Raw genomic sequence first — 17,909 nt, 5'->3', positions numbered from 1 at the left:
CCTGTTTGCCTAGCCCCAGCCCCAGAGACCACTGTGGCAGCCAGAGTGCCTGGGAAAAAGATATCGAGCCAAGTTTTTTGAGGAGAAACATGCAAGGTAGAAAGGGGGCCCTTGTTATGAGATGGAGAAGGTGGAAGTGGGGCTCCTGACCCCATTCTATGGGTTCACCTTAACTTGGGCTTAGGTGAAGGGCAGCTCTAGGGGTTAGTGTCCTCAACCCCAGAGTAGGGCCCCTGGGGGCTCAGGCCATGACTTCCCCGTCTCCCCAAAGCCTCAGAGGAGAGGCTGCTTCCTGAAGAGGGAGGGGTGAACCGTGCAGGGGGGAGGGTGATACAGCCAGGGTACCGGGTGAGGGGTGAGGGGTGAGGGATGGGTTAAGAATGGTATGGGTGAGGTTCTGGCAGGGACCCAGACTGAGGAGGGTGTCCCCTGCGGCCTCAGTCCACCCCAGTCCGGGCCCCATGAGTCGTGATTATCAGTGCCATGAGGTTTACCGGGGCAGGGTTTTGAGAGCCCTCAACCTCAGGGAAAGGAGAGGGGAGAGAAGGGCACATGGAAGTCACCAGAAGGGACCAGAGCAGGCTGATAGGAAAGATTGTGACAGGAAGGAGTTACTCTTAAGGGTGGGAGACGCACACGAATGCACACGCAGAGATGCGGATTCTCGGGTGCACACAGAACTACTCTCAGACCCGAGCACAGAGATGGAGGCCTGCATACACACAGTTACACACGCAAACACTCGTGTGTGCAGTTCCTCACAGGCACACACAGCTCTTCTACACCCAGAGCCATTCACAGACAGACACACACACACACACAGAGACACAGATTCTGCCACACACACGCCCAGCATCACGTTACAGCTCCACAACTTAACTGCACACTCTTGGTGGCACCTGTGAGCCTGAGAACAGAAATGTAAAAACTCACACACTCGCTCTGACGCACAGTGAACACGCACTCAAACGGGGGAACGCACACACTGAACGGCTCCTCCCCACCTGCATGACCTCGCCTCTCTGTAGCAGGAGGGATTAAGACAAGACAGGAGAAGCCTGCCCTCCCCACCCACAGGACTCTAGCTATGTCCCTCCCTACTGGACCCCCCCACCAAGCTCAGGGCTTGGAAACTCCCTGGATTTCCCAAAGGGTCAGCCAACCAGAACAGGCTCAGACCTCCCGACCCAGCGCCCCTGCCACACACCCTCCACAGCTCCGGCCTGCACTCCTCCATCACCCACAGCCCCGGTGCTGCCTGGTCCCCCCGCAGAAGCCTGTCCTGATTAGTCCCAGACCTCTCCAACCCTTCATTGACAGGGGGTCCTCCAGCCTCAGGGCCTCGTGGCAGCTCTGCTTGGGCCCAGATCCTCCACAGATGCGCCTAAGTGTCTTCCACGCCAGCGGAATGAGACAGAAGGCCTGGGAAGTAGCAGGCCCAGTCTTGGAAACCCACTCTGGGAAGACAAGTCCAGCTCACATTCAGCAGAACTGGACAGAAGATGGCCAGCCCTAATGTGGGGCACGGGGAGGGGGCCTTCCACCAGCACAGTGGGGCTGCCAAGGGTGGGAGCAAGCTCTTCCTTCTCCCTGGAGTCACCAGAGTCTTGCCTCAGACTGCAGCCTGGCGGACATTGGCCCCAGGGGTTTTCATCCCTCATTGGCCCCAGGGGTTTTCATCCCTCGGCGGGGCCGCCACCGGCTCAGAGCAGCCCAGCCCTGGGCAGAGCTCAGCCGCAGACAGTGAACCAGTCCTGACCTTCAGGCTTCAGAAAGACAGAGCCTCCCCGGACCAGGATGTGTAACTAGCTCCAGCTCCAGCCCGTCCAGGCCAGAGCCCAGCTCAGCTACAGCTACAGGCCCTGAAATCAGGGTGCTGGAGTGTGGAGTGTGGGGGCCCAAGCCTCCAGCAAGAAGTCCTTTCCAAGGGGACCAGAGCCAACACTACGGCAGCTGAAGTTGAAGCTAGACACCAAGACAGACTTTCCGGGCCTAGGAGAGAATTCTGAGGGGCTGGTGTGATGAGAGAAGGAGAGGATGGTTCTGCCTGGGGGCAGAGAAAGAGAGGAAGGACCCCCACAACCCCTTGCACATTCCAAGGTTCTCTGGAATTCCTGAAGCTCCTGCTTCAGCGCCCAGACCGCATGCACTGAAGGAACGGAGCTTCCCAGAGGAACGAGGGAGCCGGTGTCTGCGCCCGCTCCCGGGGCAGAGGTGGATCCCGTCTCGTCTCGGGAGAGAGAGAGGTCCATCTCACCCCTCAGAAGCACAGTCTCACTGTGGGAAGGTGAAAGCCACCCTCTTTCCTATCAGCCCATCACAGCCTTCCTGGGACCCTTGGGCCCTGAATTAATTTGCAATTCCTTGATTGTTAATGAAGTTGAAAAACTTTTCATTTGTTTGTTGGCCATTTGCATTTTATCTGTGAATACTTATTCATAGCCTTTGCCCCATTAGTCTGTGAGGTTGTTCTTACTTATTTAGAGGAGCTCTTTATATATTACGGATATCAACCCTTTGTTACATGTGTGGCGACACTTCCTTCCAGGCTGTTTTTTCGTCTCTTAACCTTTTTATGGTATATTTCGCTCTAATGAAATATCTGATTGTTACTTGGTTAAGTTACATATTCCTCCACAACCTCTGGATTTTATGTCATACTTTAAAAATGCCTTTTCCACTTCCTAATTATAAAAATGTTTCCTATATTTTCTATTTATTTCTATGGTTTTCATTTTATATTGATCTTGAGTCCATCTGGATTTTTTTTTAATGGATAGTGTAGAGTAAGGCTTCATTTTTTTCTGATGGAAAGCCCATTACCCCAAGTCCACTTAATGAATGCTTTACTTGCCTGCCACTTTAAACCACCTTATGATCACACACCCAAGTCTCACAAACACCCAAGGTTATTCTGAACCCTGCTATCTTCCACTAATTTATTTGCTATTTTGCACCAAAATCCCACTGTTTTAATTGCAGAAGGCTTTTTGAACACCTTTGTTTCAGGTCTTAATTTACATCTGTCAGCAAAGTGCTATTGTTTTCCTCATGTAGATTTTATGCATTTCTTATTAAGTTTATTCCCCGGGGATTCTGTAATGTTATTGCTACTGTGAATTGAATCTTTTGTCTCCTTATATTTTTCAATTAGTTTTTTCAGTTGCATAGAAATGGTTTTGACTTTTCTATACTTAACTTATATTCTGCTGCCTTACTAATTTCTCTCATTAGTTCTAATAGTTTTTCAGTTGATTCGCTTAGATTTCCTAAGTAAGCAATCACGCCATTGGTAATTCTTCAAGATTTTGACTCTTTCCTTCTTATGCTTATGTCCCTTATTACTTTTTCTTGTCTTATTGCACTCACCAGGGCCTTTGCAGCCATGTTGTCTGATAGCAGCTGTGCATAGCTCCAGTTACGACTTCCATGGTTCTCTGTGCCCAGATTATTCGTACGAAATTACCTGTGAGTCTAGAAGTAACAATTAGCCCCATACACATCAGATAGGAGCATGTAGCAAGCACACTAGTAGGTCCTGACAGCTGCCCTTTCACTGTGAAATTTCACCAATTATTAGGTTAAGGGAGCACCGTTTTGATTGCTAGTGTGGGACCCAGGGAAAGGTGGATTGAGTCAGAGCCCTTGCTCCAGCCCCAGAACACAGTTCCCATACCAAGGTGGGCAAACCAGTACAGCCTCGTGTCCCATCCGGCACCACCGGGCGTGGCGAGGCGAAAGGGAGCTCACATTTGCTGAGCATCTGCTATATACCAGGGATTGTCTAGGAACTTTAAACATCATCTTATTTAACCTCACAACAATTCTGTGGGTAGATAACACTATTCCTTGTTAACAGATGAGGAAACCAAGACTTGGTGTAGTAAGTATGGAAGATGACACAGCTAACCACCCCTCACAGATGGGTCATTGTTATCTGCCTCCGCACCCCCTTTTCTGAGATGAATATTCCCTGCCTGGACAAAGAAGTCTCCAAGTGCTTTAGTGTGCCCCACACTGGTGCCAGGGGACCACCACCATCCCTAGCCAAGGCTGACATTACTCTCTCCTGGGATGAGACAGAGCAAGCGGGGAGGAGCCGACCTGTCTCACCCTCAGGCCAGAAGCCAAGTCCCAGGTCTTGCTGGGCAGCAGATCTACTACCACTGGGTCCCTGCAGCCTTCAGCTCCAGGGAGGTGTAAAGTGGGCTTAGAGGACAAGATGGGATAGGGAGGAGGGAAGAAATGGCCAGAGTCAAGGAGACGGGGATGGGATATAGAAGATGAAAACAGAAGCAGTGGGAACGTGGTAGGGGCAGGGGCCGGGCAGAAGCAGGGAAGGCCATCAGGGACCCGGGACAGGCCCGAGGCTCAGTCCAGGCAGGACTGGCGGGGCGACTCCCCGGTCTCACCAGGCACTCTATCCCAAGGTGGACTTGGGGGGCCGGCCCGGCGCCGCCACCACACAGGTTTGTGTTTCCACTCTCTGGACCATAGAGAGTGGCTGTGAAATCAGGACACAGAACCCTGGGGACACAGATACACACGCGGGGAAGGAGGGCCAAGCCAGAGCAGAGACAGGGGCACAGACACGGGTGACACAAAGGAGGACACGGGCACAGGCTGGATGCAGGGACCCAGAGCCACACACAGACCCGGGGAAGACCTAGACGCACAGGCACACCAGCCCAGGAGAGGAATGCACAGACACAGGAGAAACTCGCACACCCGCAGACACAGACACACATGGGTGTGCACACCCCCACACACAAGGAGACACCCTGAAGGTGTCAGAGGGATCACGGAGAGACACAGAGACAGCCAGACCCCGTGGACAGGCCATTCTCAGCAATCCGTGCTTGTGCCTGGCCCTTGAGGGGTCACAACTACCACCCGTCCCACTGGGCCTCAGGGACCCCTGGACCACCACCTGGAGCTGCTCCCCAGAACCCTCTCGCCAGCCCCATGAACACGCATGTGGTGGCCCAGCTCTCCTGACACGAGTGCATGTCCCAACAGGCCTGTGCCCCACCTAGGGGGGCTGACATCCCCATTCTTGGGTGCAGGTGGGGGCCACAGGACAACCCCCTCCTTGATAGGCCACAGGCTGTGCCTGCTGGCAGACACAGGGGACCTGGGCTGGCTCAGGAGGAGGGAGGGGCTGGGGGGGCCAGGGCGCGGCTGGGGCGGGCACAAGAGCCCGTACCTGTCAAACAAGAGCCAAGGAGCAAACTAGCTTCTTAGTCACCTTGCTCTTCTCCCCGTTTTGGCAGCAGCCCCTCAGGGCAAGGGGAAGCTGATATCATAATTATTGGCTCACCCAGCAGCTGCCTCCCCTCACCTGATGTCAGCACAGACCCGGGACGGCCGAGCTGACGGACTGACAGACGGACTGAGCTCTTGGCCCCCCAGACTCGGGCCCCCACGCCGACCTGCTTCATTGAGCAAGTAAGAGGAGACCCGGCCCAAGTCAGCCGTGGAGGCCAGCAGGGCCGGGCCAGGGCATGGGGTGGGAGGGGTTGCTTTTTTAACGGGCTGGGAAGTGACTAAGAGCACTGGGGTCCTCCCCATCTTCTCACTGCAGCTCAAGGGCGACTCAGGAAGTGGGTGAGTGCCTGGAGGCCAGAGAGGACCCTCTCCTCCATGCTCAACCTGTTTCAGGTTGTCTAACTTCAATCCTTCTTGCTGTAGCGAGGCTTTTCATTCTGATGTCTGTTGGATTTTGTGTGTGCCTCTGGGTGTTGAGAGGGAGTACTTAGCCACTCTGTGCTCGAAGAAAATGAGGACTCAGAAGCACTAGGACTGGAAAACTTGAGCTTGAGCTGAAAGACAGGAAGGCAGATTCCCAACATAGTGGTTTTTCCAGGTAGAGAGGGGAGAGCTCAGCTCTGGAGGCTGGTGGTGCCAAAGGAGTGTTTTAACCAATGAATCACTCAACACCTCAGGGCAGCCCGGGCTGGGGTCTAGATGCCTGGGGTCTTGGGGGAAGTTCTGACTTGTAGGAAGGAGGTGGTGCACCTAGTGGAGAAGCAGACAGGTGGCAAACAGGTGCTGTGGCCAGTACCTGTTGCTGAGCTCAAGGCAGAATCCCCCAGAGACCTAGGACCATCTCTGTCCCTCAGGGACCCTGAAGCCAAGAGGCCTAGTGAGCAGACCCGGACCATACAGGGGGCTTTCAGACCCTTGAAGCTTAGACTTGGGGTCTGGGGAGTGAAAGCCCTTAGGGAACTGGCTGGAGCAGCAGGAAGCCCCCTCTGCTTCCACGGCTCCTCCCCACCTCCTCCCTGATCAGGTAAGGTCTGGCATTCCCCGTGGAGTCCCCCAGGCCCTCCCTAAATGTCCGAAGAGCATGTTAAATTAAGAATAGACTCTACCAAGTGGGTGTGATTGTCTCTTCTCTCTGCACCTACAGGTGTGGGGGATATGCTCATATGTGCTTTGTGGCCAGAGACAGCTGGTCGGAGGGAAAGGACCCGGGTGGAGAGGGCACATTCTCTTGAGAAATCATCTCACCCACCCTCCTGCCTCTAGGTGGGTCATTTTCCACACTGCACGAGGCAGCCCCCTCCTCCCCGTCCTAATCCTGAGGAGGAAACTCGATCCGTTCCCTCAAGGCCCTGAAGTCCTTCCTGGAGTCTCAGGTCTCCAGCACTGCAGGGCCCAGCTCTGCCTGCCCTCATAGCCTTCTCTGTTCCCCACTGAGAAAAGCCAGCTCCTCTGGGCTGACTGGGGAAGGGAGACAGGGAGGGGACCGTGGCTCTCCAATCTAGTTCCTATCATGCCTGGCTCAGCCCTTTCGCCACTTCGGCCATTCCCTGACCCCGAGGATGCGGGCAGTAGAAGGGCACGCCCCACGGTTGGAAGGCAGCACCTCCTGTCCTGGCTCCTGTCTTGCAGTGGGCCAGGCTGGGCCTGAGCTGTGCTCGGGATCCTCAGAGGCAGGGGTGCCACGGGGAGAGGCACATGTCCTCCCGGCTCCCGCCCAGCCCCGCCCGTCCTGCCTCTGCCGAGCTCAGCTCCGGGCTCCAGGGCCTGCCGAGGCACGCTGCCCCCCAGGCCCGGCGCCTCACTCACCTCCCAGGGCCGGGAACCTGTTCTCCCAGGAATGCCAGGGAGTTCTCAGAGGGTTTTATTTCCCAGGGGCTCAGAGAGTCCCAGAATCCTGTTGATTCTGCTCCTGGGAAGGCAAGAGAAAAATTAGGGTGGGTTGGGATCCCTCCCTGTTCCCCACCTTTGTCTCATTCACACACTGACCCCACATGGCCCCCAACCAACAGCTTTCATCATTCATGTGAGAAGGGAGAAAGCCTGATGCAGTTACAGACAAAGGGAAAGCCCACTAGTAACACACGCCTTCTGGGGAGCTGCGTGTATCCCCTCCTTTAGCCCCCACGGAGAGTCCCTCTGCCCTCTAAGAAGGCAATGCAGCACCACTTCCCGTGGGTTGTCCATCCTTGGAAGCCAGGAAGTCCTTCTTGATGTCTAGCCCCCCTCCTTCCAGCTTGAGTTCCATGGCTCAGAAGAACCCCCACTGCCTGCACAGGGCTCAACCACATAGCCAGAGACTGTTACCAAGTCACAGTGAAATTTCCTGGGAGTCTGTGTACAAGAAGGGACAGAAAAAAGGCCCGTGCCCAATGACCCTCTATTAGTTTCTCCGTCTCCACACTCTAATGAAGAGGGGGCTTTGGGGAGCCACTTCTGCCTGCCTCCCCTTGTTCCCCCATAATAGAAGGAGTCAGGGGACAGAGGTCCTGCAGGCATGCCCTCCTCTCTTTCCTTCGGGGTCACAGCCCACCGTCCCTGGGGAAGCCTGCAGGTGGGAGTCCAACAATCCGAGACTGGCTTCTGCAGCAGGAGAGGTTGGCATCAGTCTTCAGAAAGACGTTTCAGCATCTTAAAGTGAGTTTGGCTGGACTGTGTGACCACAGGAGGTGGTTTCCTGAGCAGAGAAGCAACCATTGATCTGGGTTGGTGTGGTGGGGCTGGCACCGTGCCCAGGGGCAGGAGAACAACAAGGTGACCTCCAGGAGAGTGCATCTCAGAAGCATCAGGCAAAGGCCCCTGAATAATTTTAGTTTTTCCAATTGATCCATTCGTCCCTTCGTCCCACCCTTCGTCCCTTCCTCCATCTCTCTGCCCATCCCCAGACTCAACCCCATCCGAGTCTCCCTTCACTACCTGACCCTATCCCCGTTCCCACCTCCTACCCCAGCCCCCGCCTCTTCCTATCCAACTCCCCCTGCCCAGTTTCACCTCCATCTCCACAACCCCATTCCTCGCTTCTCTTTCCACCTTACCTCCTCAGCCCTGCCTCCATCTTCATCCCTAACACCATATTCCAGTCCCACACCATCCCCACCTGCTCAGGATGGATCTTTCCATACATCAGCGATCCCCCTTGGGGTCCAACGCCCCTCACCAGTGCCCCCACCAGGTCCTGGTCTGTCCTTCACATTCTCCCAGTGCTCAGGACAAGCCCAGAAGAGCCAGGCCGCTAGACAAAACGGATGGGATGGGATCATCCCCGGAGAAGCCCTCAGCTTCCTGATCCTGTCTGGACCTCATAGGTCGGATGCTGGACAAACAATTAGGATGAATTTGGGTACAACCAGACAAGTTGAGGTCTGATGTCCAGGTGGATCTCTCTACACTGCGGGTGGGTGGCAGGTAGCAGGGGAAATGGAGAGACAAGCTCAAGAGGGCCCCAAAGGAGGCAGTGGCAACCTTTCTCAGGAGGCTGGGAGTGCGATTGATCTAATTTGCATGGGCAGTCCCAAGGCAGGGAAGGGAGATGGACAGAAGCTGAAGCAAGGAGGCCTGCTGGGTTGTTTGAGAATGACTGCCACCGCGAGCATCCCCGGGTCTCTACCCCGCCTCTGGCTCTTGCTTAGTCAGCTCAGATTAATGGAGCTGGGGAGAGAATTAGCTGAATCGTGATCTCTCAGGGAACCCGATGAGAGAACCAGCTGTGAGTCACAGAGAAAAGGGAACCCATGCGCTCACGACTTCTCTGGAAGCGGCAGGGTGTAGGCACCCCTCAAGACCCCCATGGATGTCACAGAGAGCCCACTGGGAGGCCTGAACTAACCCTCCACCTTGGGCTCCTAAGAGGATGCGTGGTCTGTCAGCTTCCAGCCCCACTCCCCTACCCGGAAACTCCTGCTTCTGATGAACTGCAGTTGTCCTGGGCACCAACACACACACACATGCACACACACACACACACACACACAGAATGGGGCGTGTCTGTGAAACCGGATCACCAGGAGACAGTTGGAGATCCCACCTACACTAGTAAATTCCACAACCACGTCCTAGACTGTACCCGCTCATCAGCCTTGGAAGGCATAGGATATGCACATGGACACACACGCACACTCCCCACTGTGATCAGAAAGCCCGATTACCAGACTCTGTACTTAGCACAGAAGTGTTCACTGCCAGAGGTATACCCAGCCCCTCACTGGGGAGGAGGGGAGCTCACATTGGGCCTTGCAGAGCGTGTGGCTTTGGGGAGGGGGGCTCAGCCTGCTTGGGGTTTTCTATGAGCATGTCCAATCTGCCAGAGGTGGGAAGGGATTTGGAGTAGAAGTTCTCTGGGTTGACAATGCCAAGTCCAAGAGGCTCTGAGGGCAGCTAAGAGAGAGAGGTGGGGTCTGGAGCCCAGGAGCTAGATGGGCTCAGGGAAACACCCCCGGAACCTGCCACTTTACCTCCTTCTCCTCATGGGCTTCACCCAGCCCAGGTGCCTGGAGGAAGGGCCCGTGTGCAGGTGCCGAATAGTAGAGAACAGTCCCTTCCGCTGATGGGGCCTCAGTTTCCCCATCTGTCAGGTAGAGAGGGTCTTGGGTGGGAGGCCCTTCCAGCACTCTTCTCACTCCAGTGCTTGTAAGTCCAGGCAGTTAACATACTGCCTGCCTCGTTTGTGTGCTAACTCGGCTCAGAGGGTGTGGGGGGAGGGTCCGGTCGGTACTTGTTTGTTTTGTGCTAGATCTCTATTATTAGTGGTGATGGCAGAATTAATATCCTTAAAAATAGAAGAGTAATAATGAGCAGTCCTTCTGATAATGATATGTATCGAGTGTCAGAGGTCTGTGGCCCAGGGAATGGCAGGGTCCTGTGCCATCCCATGCCCCCACCAAGGCAGCTGAGAGGGGCCCAGGGGCTGGATGTGAGCATTCTTGGCCACACCCATGGGGAGCACCCTGGGAAGGGCAAACGGTTGAAGGGGAAAAGATCTGGGCCTCCATTCCTCTCCTGCGGTCCCATGGGCCTGGGACCCCAAGGGAGGAGGCAGGAGCACCAGACAAGGTGGTGTTGCTTTATCTTCCTCAGAGCATTTTTGACATTCTGGTTCTCACTGAGTGCCCAGGTCAGCCAGGTGAGGTATGTAGGGTGAAGGTGAGGATCCCATGTTATAAAGAAGGAAACGAGGTGTATTCCTGTGGCTGTCCCACACTGATGGCAGAGCTGGGAGAGGATGTTTCCGGAGGTCTTTGCCAGAAGGACTCCCTGTGAGGGCCAGTGGGGTGCAGGGAGGCTTCTGAGATGATACACGCCAAGCTAGGGTATGAGGTGAAACAAGGTTCTGTCAGCCCTATTGGTCTCACAGTTCAAATCCTCAGCTGCCAATCACCACCACAGCCAATCAGTTCTGCAGCCAGTTGCCAGAGCAGCCCACAGGAAGTTGAGGGTGGGACCACCAGGCTTAGCCCTGAGTGACTTTGTATGGAGGGGGGACTTCTAGACCACAGGACGGCCCAGCTACTGGGTATTCAGAGTCAAGGGGCTTCCTCCCATTCCCCATCCACCACCCCACTTCAGCAGGTGTGGCTCAAGCGGGGTGATGGAATTCTTGTTTTCAAGAAGGATGAAGACAACATTGCATAATATGTGAAAAATCCCCTTGTTCATTCAGTCACTCCCCATCTCACCATCCATTCTTTGGTCCTTTTCAAAGTTGGGCAGATTAAGGGTTAGAAAAAACTTTTCTCTCCGGAAATCAGTGTGCGAGGCCTCAGACCTGCGTTACGCACACTGCGCCCTGGGAAGATTGAGCAGGAAGAAGTCCCCACCCCCCAGGAGCCGGGTTCTCCAGTCAGGCCCCCAGTGGTTCTAGGACACTTCAGCCACCTGCATGTCCTTTGCCAGGCCTGTACTCGCCATCAGATTCAGTCATGACTTTAAAAATCCCTGGGGAAGGTGGGAGGATTGGGGGCATCTTCTCCTTAAGTTGCCCATCTAAGTGCTTCATGTTCTTGGAATTGAGAAGTTTACTTCCCCCTCCCCTGCTCGCCTTGGAGGGCGAGTGCACCTTGCTTCTGGGAGCAAGATCTGAATGTGGGCTCACAGCCTCAGAGCTGGACTCCAGCGTAGGCGGGAGGGGGGAGAAGGCAGGCTGCCGATGACACCCAAGAGCAACAGATCCCTGGGGCTGGGGGTGTTTAGGTGGGAGGTCTCTGAGAAGAGGCGTCTAAGGAGTAGGGGGAACCTAGTAGAGCCAATCTCTTGGACGAGGTGGCCGTAACAGAGGAGAGAAAGGGTCCTGGTAAGGTGTCTCAGAATAGGGTGGATGGGAGCTTTGAGGGTTGACATTTCCTTGTTTCCTTGAAACCAAGCATCCCTTCCTTCCCATCTACCAAGTAAGCATCCACAAGCAGGTCAAGGACTCCCATCGATCTGCCATTTGTTCACCCTTCTGTCTGTCCCTCTGTCCATGTGTCCACCCTTCCATCTAGTCATTCATCCATCCATCAGTCTGTCCATCCATTGATCTGCCAATTCCATTTATCCATCCTCCCGAATCGTTCACTCACCAATCCATCCATCCATCTAACACCCATCTACCATCGTCCAGCCACCCAGAGAGGTCAGGCCCCAGCTGGTCTCCCCAGCGGTGCTGGGTAGGGCCTGTGGTCCTATGGCATTTATGGGGCATGTGACCTGCCTGCCTGGCCTGGGGAAGCAGCCCCGCCCCAGCCCTCAGGCAGGGGGCTGGTCCAGGCGTGTGGGAGTATTTATACCTCCATGGAGGCTCCTGGGGTGTTGCTGGCCTGATGACTCCCTGAAGCCGTGATGGTGGCCATGGCCCAGAGCCCACTGTGAGTGCTGGGATTCGGCCCCATGGGTCCCGAGGCTGGGTGGCAGGAGCTGGGGACTGGCTGGAGAGGCGGAAAGCTGCCCGGACAGGGTCAGGGATGGTGAAAAGGAAAGGGTGCTGGGCAAAGAAGAGTGAGAGGGCAGGAAACTGTTGGAGCCAGGCATCTGCAGCAAGACAGGGACCCACCCTGCAGGAGGGATGAGGCCCTTGCCATTTACTAACCTCTGGAGGGTCCCATAGTGAATGTCAGGAAGGACGAGGCAAAAGGACTAAGATTAGAAGGGAGAGTAAGATTAGATATCGGGAAGAACTTCCAAGTCAGCCCCGGGCACAGAAGGTGGCACCGGTGATTTTTCAGGAGGGGTGTACTGAGGACGCTCCAGGACTGGCCTGCTTCCAGAGGCAGGGGGATGCCTGGCGTGGCTCTGGAAGGGCCCTGGTCTGGGGGATGGGAGTGACTCGGCTGCAGGTGTCAGTGGCTCAGATTGAAGCGAAGCATCACATAGAGGACAAAGCTATTCATCTTTTGTCCTTCTCTTCTTCACCCTTGTCTGTCTGTCTATCTGTCTGTCTGTCTGTCTGTCTGTCTGTAACTGCTTCTCAAAGCGCTGTCATCAGATCTCAAGGCAGGGGCAGCTGACCCATTTCCTAAAACCCAGGCAGGGTCAAGAGCCATAAGGGCCAGAATTTTGGCCTCAGAAACCCCAATCTTGGCGAGAGGAGAGGAACTAGAAACACTCTCCTTCTTGGCACCCTCAGATTCCCAGTATCCTGGGGTGCCCAAGCCTCAGGAGAGGGCCTTGAGGCCCTTCCCTGCCCCCCCCCCAAGGTAATTACCAAACTGCTCCAGGGGACCCCTCCCAGCAGCCAGGCAGGCGGAGCCCCGGGTGGGGCCACAGGCAGCACTGGGCACGGGCCCCACCCCTCGTAAAACATGCTGCCGCAGCCAGCAACAGAAACCATTAAGGCGGAACTGCACTGTCTCCACCTCACTCATAAAGGGCAGGTAGGAGGCACCCCAGGTAGGATGCCCAGATGGGAAGGAGTGTGGAGAGCCCCATGAGGGCTCTCAGTGTCGCCTGTGACTCAGCTGCTCACAGGGGATACAGGGGCAGACCCTTCCAAGGGCACCTCCCCCCTTGCCCCCCGACCTGCCACTCTGGCTTCCAGGTGTGAGCAAGAAAGCTGAGGTGTTCCTGAGGCGAGGCCATGTGGCGTAGTGGTTAAGCACACTGGCTTTGATGCCTGTGTCTGATCCTGGGGAGCATAATTTACTAGCTGAGTGAACTTGGGCAAGTCTCGGTAACCTCTCTGTGCCTCAGTGTTCTCATCTATAAAATGAGGATGCTAATACAGCACCTGCCTTCTGGGGTATAATAACCTACCCAGCTGATCCTGGTCCCCTTGAGGATTTCCTCAAGGAGGCCCCTCCTGAAGGCAGAGCTGGGTGAGGGCCCAGCTGACAGCTCTGGGGACGGCAGACGCCTCCACCGGACCAGCGTCAGCATCTTTACATGCAACTCATTCCAGTGCCTCATTGTACTTATAAGCGACCTGAGTACAGAAAGGGGAAGTAGCTTGTCCAAGGTCACACAGCCAGCAAACCAGGTTCTGTCCCCCGGCCCCCACCCCCAAATGGTTCTTTTGGCCTAAGTCCTGACGTGCTGGGGAAACGGTCTTCAAGAGGCAGGAAGACGTGCCAGGTGGAGGGGACACAGGTCCGGCTGTCTATGAGACAGGCACAGAGCAGGGGTTCCAGAAGGATCGCTGTTGACCCTGATGCCATGCTTCGGGGGCATTTCTCGCCTATCATGCTCCTTACTCAGGTTAGAGGGCCATTTCTTTCTTCTCCCTGGCTCCAGGGAAAATCAAGTCTGCTTCTCCCAGCACGCCCCCAGCCTTCCCGCTCCCCAGGGCCCGTGGAAGAAGTTCAGAGAGCAGAGGGTGGACAGAGCACCCGGACACTGAAATGGCACACAGCTAAAGTTTTTGCCAGGGTTGTACCCATGAAGTGTGTGTTTGGGGATGTGGCTGGGGCTCTTGAGGCCTGAGAACCACATCAGTAGATGTGGTTTTCCGTTTTAGCTTTGTGGCCCTGGGCCTGCTGCTTCTCGCTGGGCCTCAGTTCTCTTCCCTGAAAAATGGGGGTAATGACCTTACTTGGTGTGCTGATAAAGGTTCACCAACCAGCTCTCAAAAAAAGGGGCTCCAATGTATCATTTGTAGTATTTACTAATACCTGTAAGAAACAACCCCCACCAAGGCCAGTTTGGGCTGATTTCACTGAACGGGGATCTGGAAAGAGATGGACACAGTTGGCTCTCGCAAGCCCAGAGCTGCCGCCTCCAACACACCACTGCCTGCTCCCCTGTGGGGCAAAGGGCAGGTGAAGTGAGATGAGAGATACAAAGTGCTTTGCACACTGCAGAGGGCTTTACAGATGTGCAGTTGCGATGACAATCATCTTTGCAGTCAAAGGGACCCCAGGGCACACAGAGAGCCCTGGCCTAGCTCCACCCCAGAAAGCGGGAGGAGGTTGTGGGTTGTGGGTGCCCACACTCATCGTCGTGCAGGGGAGCTCCCGGGATCTGAGCAAGGAGGAGAGCTGACTGCACCTCCTGCTTTCATCTGCTGGTATTTGCAAACCCACGTGGGCCTGGATGCAGATGCCATCCCCAGGACACAGGGGCCATCAGAGGACCTCCTGAGGGACCCAAAGCAACGGTCACTCCCTCCTTACTCTAATCCCCGTGAGTTTCTCAAAGATTTATTTGTTTACTTTTCTTAAAAGATTTTATTTGTTTATTTTTTAGAGAGGGAAGGGAGGGAGAGAGAGAGAGAGAGAAACATCTATGTGCGGTTGCTGGGGGTCATGGCCTGCAACCCAGGCATGTACCCTGACTGGGAATCGAACCTGTGACACTTTGGTTCGCAGCCCGCACTCGATCCACTGAGCTACGCCAGGCAGGGTAGGGTATTTGTTTACTTTTAGAGAGAGGGGAAGGGTGGGAGAAAAAGAGGGAAATAAACATCAATGTGCAAGAGATACATCGAACAGTTGCCTCTCGTATGTCCCCAGCTGGGGACCTGGCCCACAACCCAGGCATGTGTCCTGACTGGGAATTGAACCAGCGACCTTTCGATTGGAAGGCCAGTGCTCAATCCACTGAGCCACACCAGCCAGCCCCCCCCACCCTGCCCCATGAGTTTCTACAGCCATTCCACCACAGGGGAATGGCTGAAATGATCTCTGAGATCAGAAAATCAAGAGGAGGGAAGTTTAGTCTTTGCAAAAGGGGTAGGAAGATGTCAGAGAGATGGAGGTCAGGGGGCAGGAAGAGGTATTTCCTCTACTCTTCCTACCCCCACACCTAGAGCTCGTGCTTTAAATTAACTCTGCCCCACTGTTAATTATTAATAATAGCTATCATTTATTGAGCACATACTACACATTAAGCTATTTACAAGCAATATTTCATCTAATACTCCAGAGAGGTACATATTATTAGCCCTATTTTACAAATGAGGAAACTGAGGCCTAAGCAAGGAAGTCAAGAAACTTGTCCCCCAAAGTCCCACAGTTACTGGGGTTCAAGTCCAGTCCTGACTCTAGAGTTTCTGAACTAGATCATCCAACTTCAGGAGCTCCACCGGCCACTCTGGGTTGAGGTCAGGAGCCAAGGCAGCCTCATCCCTCTCCCCACAGCGAGGCCCTCCCTATGAGGGACAGCACTCCCTGTATCCACCAATCAGAGCCCCTCAGCCTACCCCTGAGGCAGGAGGGTGCTTTGGAATGCAGTTGGTGGAGGACCCCCTCTTTCTGGGACTACGTGATCTTAGGCCAGTCACTTAACCTCTTCTCTCAGCCTTCTTTCCTCATTTGCAAAATAGAGCTCTGGCTGAGGCCACCAAGGGGGTGCTGTGGTCCCCGAATCAGGAGTCATTATTATAACACCTTCCCAGAGGAAACCCTGCACAGAGGGACTTCTGCATCCTCAATGCAAAGCAAGAGAGGGACCTCCCAACTCTGCATGGCCTCCCGGCTCTAACCCTGCCCCAGGGGCTTGGAGGAGGTAGGATGGGGGTTTGGCCAAGCCAGGGTATGAAAGTCAAGACTGCGAACTGCAGCCTTCAGTTCAGGCCTCTGACATGCAGGAACTCAGCTGGGGCTACAGGCAATGTCCTAGGACAGAGGGACTGACACAGGGATGGGGGTTAGACAGATGCTACAGGGGTCCTTCCGGGAAGGCCGGACCCCCGACAGGAGGTGCAGCCCAACCTGGGCTCAGAGAGGCCTCCTCAGGTTCATGTCTCAGGGGAGCGGAGCTGGGGCCTGAGCCCCCAAAGGCCAGGTTGAGCAAAGGCCAGGCAGACAGGGCAGAACTAGCAAAGGGCAGCTGCCACCTCAGCACGGGGCCATTAGCCAGTTCTCCCAGGCCCGGGAGGCCTGAAGCAGCGAGGCCATTGGGGAACTGGAGTCTGGGGTCAGAGACCACAGCCACATTGGGCCAATGAAGCCAGATGTGCCACGTGTGTCACATCATTTTCTATGTGCAGGGCACCTTATACACACACTCTCTCTTAATCTTCTTGACAACCTTTGAGGTGGGTCCCTAGTCCCCACTGGACAGAGGTGCAAAGAAAGATACAGAGAATTACACAGTTCGTTCAGAGTCTCCAAGCCAGGTGACACAGCTGGGATTCAGACTCAAGTCAGCTAAAATCCTAATCCCTCGCTCTTAACCACACTTGATTCTGCCTCTGGAGAGGGGCCGACCACCGCCCCCTCTCCAGGCTACAAAGCCTAACACCTGTGGGAGGAAGAGTCCTCCCACCCTCCCAACCTCGCCTCTGGAAACTCTGGGCCACGGCCAGGTGTGACAGGCGGGCCCCAGCTGTCCAGGAGCTGTCCAGGGAGCGGGGCCAGACCAGGCGGTCATGCGGAGCCAGAGATGGGCTGCCCTGCACCTTGGGCCCCACGCCTGCTCCATCTCGGTGTCCAGTTACGGCCAGCTCGGCGCTTCCCCGGTCACGCCACATTTAGCATTGCCGAGTGAGCGGGCGCCTGGACATGGAGAAGGGGCGGTGGAGACTCTTGAAGAGGCGGGAGAGCCTCCCACCAGGCCCCCCGCCCCTGGACCCTAGCTGTCAGCCCCCTCCACCACTGATCCCCTGAGGGACTTTGGGCAAATGCCTTGTTGCTATTAACCCCCTGTCAAACAAAGGAGAATCGTAGTTTACTTGGCAAAGATGTGCTAACCCCAGGCTGGGCACCATGGGGTCACCAGGGCCATCCCTCTTTCCCAGAGCTCCTAGGAGAGCACGGCTGGGGAAAGGCAAAGTTATCCTGCTCTGCGTGAGTGGGTCTTAGGTAGGAGGCATAAGTGTGAACCTCACACTTTTCTTGTTGCCTGCCCCTCCCCAGCTTATCCCACCCCCACTGTGACTCTCACCAAATGAAGAAACTGTAAGACCAGTGCAGCCTGCAGAGTCAGACAGATTTGGGTTCGAATCCTGACTCTATCAAGGACCAGCTCTATAATCTGGGCAAGTCACATAACACCCCCTGGGCCTCAGTTTCCTCATCTGACAAGTGGGATTAATAATGTACTTTCCTCTCAGATGTTCTAATAAAACAATGAGAAAAATCCTCCAAATCATTTACACAGTGGCCAGCCTAGATCGGGCATTCAGTAAACGGTAGCCTTTATCAGAGATCATGTAGGTAAAGAGGAGTGAATTTGAGAGAAACTGCCCTTTGCACATGGTGGAGAAGGAAGAGATCTGAGTATGATAATGATACTAA

General features: G+C 55.0%; 1 protein-coding gene across 2 annotated transcripts in view; it reads left to right on the top strand.

The window, feature by feature from the left end:
* The first annotated feature begins 4,535 nt into the window (after positions 1-4,535).
* The window catches only part of FOXN1 (forkhead box N1), a 28,873-nt gene continuing 15,499 nt past the window's right edge, over positions 4,536-17,909 (top strand). For both annotated transcript variants that reach the window (XM_036033358.1, XM_036033357.1), the window contains exon 1: positions 4,536-5,448. The gene's annotated coding sequence lies outside the window, so the exon portion shown is untranslated. The remainder of the gene's footprint in view (positions 5,449-17,909) is intronic.

Source organism: Phyllostomus discolor, chromosome 8 (assembly GCF_004126475.2).
Source record: "Phyllostomus discolor isolate MPI-MPIP mPhyDis1 chromosome 8, mPhyDis1.pri.v3, whole genome shotgun sequence".
NCBI lineage: Eukaryota > Metazoa > Chordata > Mammalia > Chiroptera > Phyllostomidae > Phyllostomus > Phyllostomus discolor.
This window is presented reverse-complemented; position numbering and strand designations above follow the sequence as displayed.